General features: G+C 47.5%; 1 long non-coding RNA gene across 2 annotated transcripts; it reads left to right on the top strand.

Annotated features, from left to right (window-relative positions):
• The first annotated feature begins 687 nt into the window (after nt 1-687).
• Nucleotides 688-8882, top strand: 1110002J07Rik (RIKEN cDNA 1110002J07 gene). Of its 2 annotated transcripts, none has more exons than NR_138561.1 (5): nt 688-902; nt 2683-2693; nt 3242-3396; nt 5113-5216; nt 7407-8882. It is a non-coding gene; the product is annotated as an RIKEN cDNA 1110002J07 gene (long non-coding RNA). The 2 variants fall into 2 exon arrangements; NR_138560.1 differs by having other exon boundaries at nt 2077-2693.
• The last annotated feature ends 302 nt before the right edge of the window (nt 8883-9184 follow it).

Here is a 9184-nt window from a genome sequence, read left to right as displayed (position 1 = left end):
ACTCCTAATCTCCATCTCACGTTCGGTGACCATTTCCAACGGTGATGTTCCTTGACACGAAGGCTTCACTTTAAGGCATCTTTAGGACGTTTTGGTATCTGTATTGATTAGATTAGGCCATCTAAGGCAAGGCAGAAGGAGCTTGTAGACAAAGCTCCTAGACGAGACTCCAGCCTCCCGCGGCAGCTTGCTGTCCCAGCCCCTCCCATCTGGGGCTCTGAAATCGGCTTGTAAAATATAGGCTTTATTTGTAGGCTTCTCCCTCTAGTTTCAGGCTAATTCTCCTAGATTGAGAGTAACACAATAAAAGCAAGAAATTTTGTTTTGCTTGTTTGTTTGGAGTGCTTTCCTCCCCCCCCCCCCAACTCTTTTTTTGGAAACTGCAACCTCGGATCCCCACAGAGGCTGGGGGGGGGGGGGGGAGGAGTTAAGAACATCAATCAGTTTCGCAGCTGGAGGCTGAGGCTTTCCTCAGGGAAGACTTTTTACATAAAACAGATTGTACTTTGTCCTTGCCAGGGCAGACAAAGGTTTAAATTAAATATGCAGCAAGCTCCAGTTGGCTGCCTGCCACCACCCCGAGGTAGGGGGAAGGGAGACCGTGTCCCCCGCTCGCCTGACTCACTCAGTGTTTTTTTTTTTTTTTTTTTTTTCCCCTTCCCATTTCTGTTACTTCAGTGGAAGGCGCCTGCAGTCTTGGGTTGGGTTTTTCTGTAAATGCACTCTGTGAGAGATACGCAGCCTTCTGGGACCTTGGCTTCCTCTTCCATGCAAAGAGGGAGGTGACCTTTGAAGGTCTCTTCCGTATTTAACCTTTTCCGTTTTCTCTGATCTCGGTGGCAGGGATTTTCAGCAAATGCCCTAACCCTCTCTGTAGGGGGCTCACGTTCACCATTTCCAGGGTGAGTTCATCTCTGTGTAACTCGTCCTTACCTGGAGTGACTGGGTGTGTGATCTATTCTCACCATTCCTGGGGTGATCTCATCGATGTGTGATGCATCTTCACCATTCCTGGAGTAACCTCATCCATGTGAGATACATCCTTATCATTTCTGGGGTAACCTCATCTATATGTGATCTACCCTCCATTCCTGGGGTGACCTCATCTGTGTGGCACACAATGTGATTATAAAAAGACAAAGAGGTATAAGAACATGTTCTATGGGGGTGTGGTGAGGGGGGGGTGCCTCAGTGGGCCCATGCCAATGCATCCTTTCTCCCTGAAGGACCAGCCACATTCTATACTATTATATTGTATAGAATAGAATTTATTCAGGGCATGGGGAGAGGAGTTAAGTGGATAGTAGAGGCAGAGAAAGGCAGAGAGAGAGAGAGAGAGAGAGCAGAGAAGTAGAGGCCGGCCATGACCACAGGGAGAGAGGGAGAAGGGAAGGGGGAAGGGAAGAGCCCAAGAGGGCACGAGAGAAGCAAGCCGGGAAGGAGTAAGAGAGGGAGGAGGGGGCAAGCAGCCCCTTTTGTAGTGGGCCAGGCCTACCTGGCTGTTGCCAGGTAATTGTAAGATGGAATTTAGACAGAGTGCTAACCGTACACATCTTCACCATTCTGGGGATGATTTATGGATGGAAAAAAAGAGAAAGAAATGGGAGGAGCTCAGGATGTTCTTAGGTATGGTGGAGGAGAAGGTTTGTGACAGACATAAGAGAGAATACAGAATATGGACAAAAAGAGGCATCTGGGAGAGTGCAGAGTGAACATTGCCAGACTGAGCTGGACTATGTGGAGAGAGAGAGGCAGGGAAAGCAAGAAAGGAGACACTAACAAAGAGGGGTAGCCTGGGCTAAGAGATAATGTAACCGAAATGGCTGAATTGTATAGGAGCCAGAGAGGCTGGGGGAAGGGAAAACCCAGTCCAGCCTCGTGGCTGGAGAAGTTTAGGGTATGGGGTGGAGTATGCCAGCCAGGAGGACCCTGGAATGGGTAGAGACTCAGGGATGGTGGGAAAACTTGGTGGCCAGGGTCAGCTTTGATATGGTAATAGTAACCTCTGTTAGCTGTTTGTCTTGGGTTTGAGACCTAACAGTTTGATTTATATGTGATCCATCCTCACCATTCCAGGCATGACTTCCTCACCTCATCTATGTGTGATCCATCCTTGACATTCCTGGGGTGACTGGGTGTGTGAAGGTCTAACTCCACCTCCACCCCACCCCCACTCCAGACCTCTTGGACCAGCCAGCCATATTATCAGGGGACGTAATTAATGACATTTGACCTTGCATCCCAGTTGGAAAGCATTCATGCCTTACCTTCATCCTTCATCAAACAGCTCAAGCCAGTTGCTACTAGAGTTGAGGGTCCCTAGGGTGGAGTAGACATCGTTCTCTTTTTATGCTTTTAAATATTGGTAAGTGCCCTGAACTAGTCTTAGGTCAACTTGACACAAGCTAGAGTCATCTGAAAGGAGGGAATTTCTATTGAGGAAATGCCTCCATGAGATCCAGCTATAGGGGATTTCCTTAGTTAGTGATCAGTGGGGGAGGGCCCAGCCCACTGTGTTCTAACCCTGGGCTGATGGTCCTGAGTTCTATAAGAAAGCAAGGTGAGCAAGCCATGATGAGCAAGCCAGCAAGCAGCACCCCTCCATGGCCTCTGCATCAGCTCCTGCCTCTGGGTTCCTGCCCTGTTTGAGTTCCTGTCCTGACTTTCTTCGATGATGAACAGTGATGTGGAAGGTAAGACAAATAAATCCTTTCTTCCTAACTTGTTTTTTGGTCTTGGTGTTTCATTGCAAAAATAGAAACCCTAACTATAGGGCTGGAGAGATGGCTCAGCAGTTAAGAACACAGGCCACTTTCCCAAAGGTCCTGAGGTCAATTCTCAGCAATCACAGTCATCTGTAATGGGACCTGACGCCCTCTTCAGTCAGGCAGGTATACATGCAGAAAGAGCACTCATATACATAAAACTAAACAAATCTAAAAAACAAAAACCTAAACAACCCTAACTATAATGACAATAGTAGTAATAACAATAATAAAAACAAACCTTGGGGCCTAACCAAGCAGTTGATGGGATCTGAGGACGGAACTCAACTTGCAAGTTGGTTGCTGGGGGCTGGGAGAGTGTATGCAACCCTGGGATTCATCCCCAATACTGCATTTAACCTGAGTGCACAGCCTGGGTGTGGAGGAGCAGAAGTTCAAGGTTGTTTGAAGGAGAATGACTCCATAGGCTCAGAGATTTGAATGCTTGGTCACCAGGGAATGGTGCTATTTGACAGGACTAGAGGGTGTAGCCATGTTAGAGGAAGCATGTCACTGGGAGTGGCCTTTGAAGATGAGGATGTCGCTGCAAGCTCCTTCTCTAGCCCCATGTCTGCCTGCCAGCTGCCTGCCTGCTCCCACCACGATGATGATGGACTGAACCCCTGAAACTGTAAGCCAGCCCCAATTAAGTGAGTTTAATTAAGTGAGTTTAATTAAGTGAGTTTAGGCCCCAGTTATAAGAGTTGCAGCCTTCAGTGTCTTGTCACAGCAACGGAACAGCGACTAAAATGTGGAGATACAGGAGGCCTCGCCTCAAAACGTGACAACATAAAAATTCACGTTGTAAGCTGGGCGGGAAGACAGCTCCTTTAGAGGTTGTCCAGTCATTGTTTTCAATATTAAACTGTTACACTCGGAGGTCAGTTTCAGGAGAATAACTTGACCGGTGTTTAGCTTCCAAATCAAGTCATGTCCTAGAAGTTAGTGGCTCTGCTCTTTTATCAGTCAACTTATAATTTCTAGTTCCATGATAAACACTTTTTAAATCTTTTTACTTCTTACCTTCACCTCTAGCAGCTCTAAAGGAAGGCATGTTTACACATCAGGTCTCTTTTTTATATTATTTAGCAAGGGTGTACTTTATGCGATGATTAACAGTAAATGTAAAGATTGTTTTTTATATATTATTGGATAATAAACTAAGTAGGCTAGGGGCTAGAGAGATGGCTCAGGGGTTAAGAGCACTGGATGCTCTTCCAAATGGCCCAGATTTGATTGGATTCCCAGCATCCACATGGCAGCTCACAACTGTCTGTGACTCCAGTTTGGTGTTTTGCCTGCATGTATGTCTGTATGAGGGTGTGTGTGTGTGTGTGTGTGTGTGTGTGTGTGTGTGTGAGTCTGTGCCACCCACCTTGTTTTTTTGAGAATGACCTCTTCCTGGGACCAGGTTTCCTGGCCCGCCAGCGTAGTTCGGGAGTGTAGCGAGTAAGGCAAGGGTAGCGAGCTTTTTTTTTTTTTTTGCGGGAGCTGGGACTCTGGCTGAGCTCCTCCGGCTTGGCAAGCCCAGTGCCAACAGAGCTACCTCCCTAGCCTCTATCTTTTTTTTTAACTTCCTGTAGAGAGCAAGTGTCTTGGATTTTACCTATTGCTATATTGGCTCTGATGATGGAGTTTAAGATGTGCTCTCCATAGGCAGCATCGTGTCATTTGAAAACCTGGAAGAAGGGGCTGGTGAGATGGCTCAGTGGTTAAGATTGCTCTTCCCGAGGTCATGAGTTCAAATCCCAGCAACCACATGGTGGCTCACAACCATCCATAAGGAGAAACAAATAATATAGAAACTATGGGCCAGAGCAAGAGGGAGAAAGGGAAGGGGAGATAAGAAAAAAAAGAAAGGAAGGAAGGAAGATAGAAAGGAAAAAGAAAACCTAGAAGAAGAGGGAAGCTCCTCCCCATCCTCCAGGCTTCTCCCCGTCCTCCAGGCTTCTCCCCGTCCTCCAGGCTTCTCCCCGTCCTCCAGGCTTCTCCCCGTCCTCCAGGCTTCTCCCCGTCCTCCAGGCGAGCCTTGAGAGAATTCTCAGACCTTCCCCTGAAGCAGGTCATGAAATCCAGACTGTGAGAGGTGCTCACCCTGTAATTAGAGAAGAGGAACGTTCTTGTTACCAAAAGCTGAGGACAGAGAGAAGGAGCCAGACTAGCCGAACTCTCCGAAGGTTATCATGGGCTCATGACAAACCTGTTTGTCTAATCATCTCTGTCCCCAACACCACTCACTTCCTCCGACTTGGACGTTCACAAGTGGCCTCACCTCTTTAGATCTAGGAAACCGAAACACAGCTTGCGTGGTTTTCTTCGGTGAATCTGAATCTGACTTTTGTTGTAGATTCTTCAGCCAGGAAAAAATAGCAGCGAAGGAGAGAGAGAGAAATCCTTCCCTGGTGAGCTGGATTCCTTGAAGTTGCAGACTATGAAAAGCGGGATGCAGTTGTAAGTAACCCAGCACTCTCCTACAGTGAGAGGGGTTGTCCAGGCAGAGGAGCCATCCGGCAGCCATCAGGCCAGCAAGCCTGGAGTACCTACTTAGGAATAGTGGAAGCAAGAGAGACCCTGCCTCAGCAAGGGGGAAGAATCAACTCTTACAGGTTATCCTCTGAACTCCACACATGAGCTGTAGCACATAAAACAAATAAATAAAAAATTTCCTCTCAACACCAACCTCTAACTTTAAAAAAATGTCATTTTATGGGCTGGAGTGAAAGCTTAGCTATTAATTGCGCTTTCAGAAAGCCCAAATTTAGTTTCCAGCACCCATGGCTAGTGGCTCACGGAACCATTTTAGGGGAGCTTTAGGGGAGCTCCTGTGAGCGCCCAGGCACAGATGTGGAGGCAAACTCACATACACACATTAAAGAAAAAAAAAAAAGGAAATCTTTAAAAATGCATGTTATGCTGGGTGGCTGTAGCATACGCCTTTAATCCCAGCACTAGGTGGCCGAGGCAGATCTCTGTGTTCGAGGCCAGCCTGGTCTACAGATCAAGTTCCAGGTTTGTAATTTTGACTTAATTTTTTTGAGGGGGAAGGGAAGCTGGCCTAGAACTCACAGGTATCCTCCTGCCTCTGCCTCTCAAGTGTTGGGGTTAAAGGCTTGTGCCACAACCACTGCCAGAGTTGAAGGTTTTTTTGTTTTTTTTTTTTTTAGTTTTATTTATTCTGTGTGCATGTGGAGGGGTTTTCACATGTATGTCACAGTACACATGAGGAGGTCAGAGGTCAGAGGTAGGCTTAGGTTATACCTCCTTCCACCATGTGGGTACAAGGGCTCAAACTCAGGTCCTCCAGGCTTGGTGACAAGTGCCTTTACCTACTGAGCCCTCTCTCTGGCTTCTCTATAATTTACACTTCCGTCACTGTGGTTAAAGGGCATAGGATGTGCAGTTTTCCTATAAACAAGACAAGATGTGAGAAACTTTCCCTATGAGATGGTGCCAGCAATGCCAGGGTTAGGGCAAACACCAGGTAGGAACAGAAGTTCCAGACTTACTGGTTTCTCTTTAACTACAGGTTCCTGCGCTGCCATCAGGAGAATAATTACAGTATGCAAACACTAACGTGTTTTGCTGCTGTGTTATATAATTAACCATTAGCTGCCCCACTCTTGGGTTTCAAACCTCGTCGATGTATTTCTTCTTCATATACAGTCAGCAGGGATGCTCATCTGCTCTGAGACCCCAGACTCTTCTGTCTGTAACAGCTCCACACTAATGCGTGACTTCCAGGGTCTCAGTGGGAGGCATTGGAGACTAGCCAGAAGCCCTTTTCAATGACCTTGACTTTCACGTGACCTTTCGCTCACCCTTGCTTGACAGAATAGACAACTGGCTGGCTTCACTGTGTCAATTACTGGGAGTCCGCAGTCTGCTGGAGACCTTGGCGGTTGACTCACAGCCTGGTTCAGCCTCTGCGCCTCACTCTCTCTCCCCTTCATCCACTTCTAGTTCAGATGTCTAAGAGGGCTGGGTGGTTTCGATGAGAAACCTCTCAGGATATGTTTTGTAAAACATGGTATTGTGCTGTCGGGGTGAGGAGAGGGGCTTAGCAGGCCCATTCTGAGGCATCCCTATCACCCTGAGGTACCAGCAGTACGATGGGTCTCGTATAAAATGAAGTTTATTTGGGGCATGGGAGGGGGGTGTTGAGAAGGGAATAAAGGCAGAGAAAGAGAGGGACAGAAAGAGAGGGAGGAAGGAGGGACGGAAAAAGGGAGGGGAAGAGAGACAGAGAGAGAGAGACAGAGAGAGACAGAGAGAGACAGGGAGAGACAGGGAGAGACGGGAGAGGGAGGGGGAGGGGGCTGGGGGCTGGAGGAGGGGGAGGGGGAGAGGGAGGGATCAGGGAGAGCACAGAAGCCAAACAGTCCTTTTTATAGCATGCCAGGCCAGCCTGGCTGTTGCTAGGTAACTGATGGGCGGAGCCTAGAAGGAATGCTAACAAGTTAACATCTCACAAGGGTTCTGGCATCTGAACACTTAGATCCCAGTTGGTGGCGCTATTTGAGGAGGTCTAGCTAGTGTAGTGTTGCTAGAGGAAGTACGTTATTGGGCGCGAGCTTTGCGGTTCCAAAGACTTTGCACTGTTCCCAGTTTGCCCTTCTCTCCGCATTGTACTTCTGGTTCAAGATGTGAACTCCCAGCATCCTGGTCCATATGCCTGCCTGCTTGCTGTCTCTTCCGTGCCTTTATGGGTGCTAACCCTCTGGGACCACAAGACAACATAACAACAAGACCGTCTTCCTTAAGATGCCTTGGTCATGGTGTGTCTTATCGCAGCGGCAGAAAAGTACTGAATACAAGGGACAACCCGACTGTGTGTTTGCGCCAAGCGATCTCGTAGACACGGGCCAGTCTATGGACTAACTGCCCTTGTGCATCTATACCTATCACTGTCAGAGCACAGAAGAACGAGCCGCGGTGAACAGTGAATGTCTTGGGGAACTGTGGGAAAGGCTCCAGGAGAAAAGGCAGAGGGCCTTTTATCTCAGGGGTGTCTTGTTTCCTGGATTGTTCTTGGACGTGATTTTGTGCTTCCTGTGTTAAACATTGACGTTCAAGCCGTAAGGCATGTTTATTCTTGTTGGATGTCTGGACATAGCTATAGAACCCAATCTGGTCAGTGTACCCTGAATGTGGATGTGGCCTTCTGCCTTGCTTTTGTGCTTTCCCAGGTAGAGTCTACAGTACTTTCCAGGTAATTGTGTTTAAACTGGTCTGACCTGAGAAAGTTCTGGGAAAGAGCTGCCCTGTTAATAGTATGAGCTTACTGGTGCTAATTTGCATATTTTTCTGATCACTTTTTTTTTTTTCAAAACTCAAACAGCCTTCCTTGGATCATTCCTTTCTTTGTTACATTGTGTATAAAAGGACACAGAAACTGAAGTAAGGTTGTCTACAGCATCACACTCTAGTCCGCCCGTTCTTTCAGGTCTTCAGCGTCAGGTCCAGCAGACAAGATCTGCACAGGTTGATGCAAACTGACACAGGATTACCTCTCTTCTGTTTATTTTGGTTTTATTGTTTGAGATCCAGTCTCCCGTGGTCCAGGCTGGCCTTGAACTAGATATACAGCTAAGATGATCCTCCTGCCTCCACCTCCCAAGAGCTGGGATTGCAGGTGTGCGCCTCTATTCCTGGTTTATGCAGCACTGGGGCGTCAATCCAGGACAACATGCTTGCTAGGCAACATGCATGCTAGGCAAGAACTATACCGACTGAGCTACACCCCAGCCCTCTGTATCCATTTTTTTTAAAAAACCATCTGGAGAAACAAGTTGGGGGAATAAATTACATAGGAATTTGGAAATAAAAAGAATAAATATATGTGCCAGAGCCATTTTAATACTGAAGATTTTTAAATGTAGCTGACAATGTTATTAAAATGTTACTGTACCGCGATGGTTGGGGAAATCAAAATCTGTTAAGGTTTTTAGAAGAGACTACAGCTTTCTTATTTTCTTTAAGTATATGTAAATCAAGGGTAGCTGTTGGCCATGTCAGGCCACGTACTCAAGTATACAAAAATGCTGCCCAGCACGTGCCGAATAGGGCCAATATGGAGGGTCTGGGTTGAGGTATTAAATAAACTCGTACCAGCCCTTGCCTTTGTATTCTATTTCTTTCTTCCTCTCAGGCTGGAACGGGGGTGGGGGGGTGGGGGGGGGTGCGAGCCACCTTAGTAGTTTCCTAAAGAGTGGTATTCTGGGCCAGGGTGGTAAAGCGCCAACAAGCGTGGGTCCTGGATGACTTGGGGTGCTGGAGCAGGGCAGCATCAGCTTTTCGTGATGATTCATCCATCTTGATTGTCCCTGTGCGGCACCTGGGAAGAGAGATCCTCAGTTGAAGAACTGGCTCCATCTGATCAGCCTGTGCGCTTATCTGTAGAGGCGTTTCCGTGATTGCTA

The sequence above is a fragment of the Mus musculus genome, chromosome 10 (assembly GCF_000001635.26).
Source record: "Mus musculus strain C57BL/6J chromosome 10, GRCm38.p6 C57BL/6J".
Lineage (NCBI taxonomy): Eukaryota > Metazoa > Chordata > Mammalia > Rodentia > Muridae > Mus > Mus musculus.
Note: the sequence above shows the minus strand (reverse complement) of the source record. Positions and strands in the feature narration are given on the sequence as shown.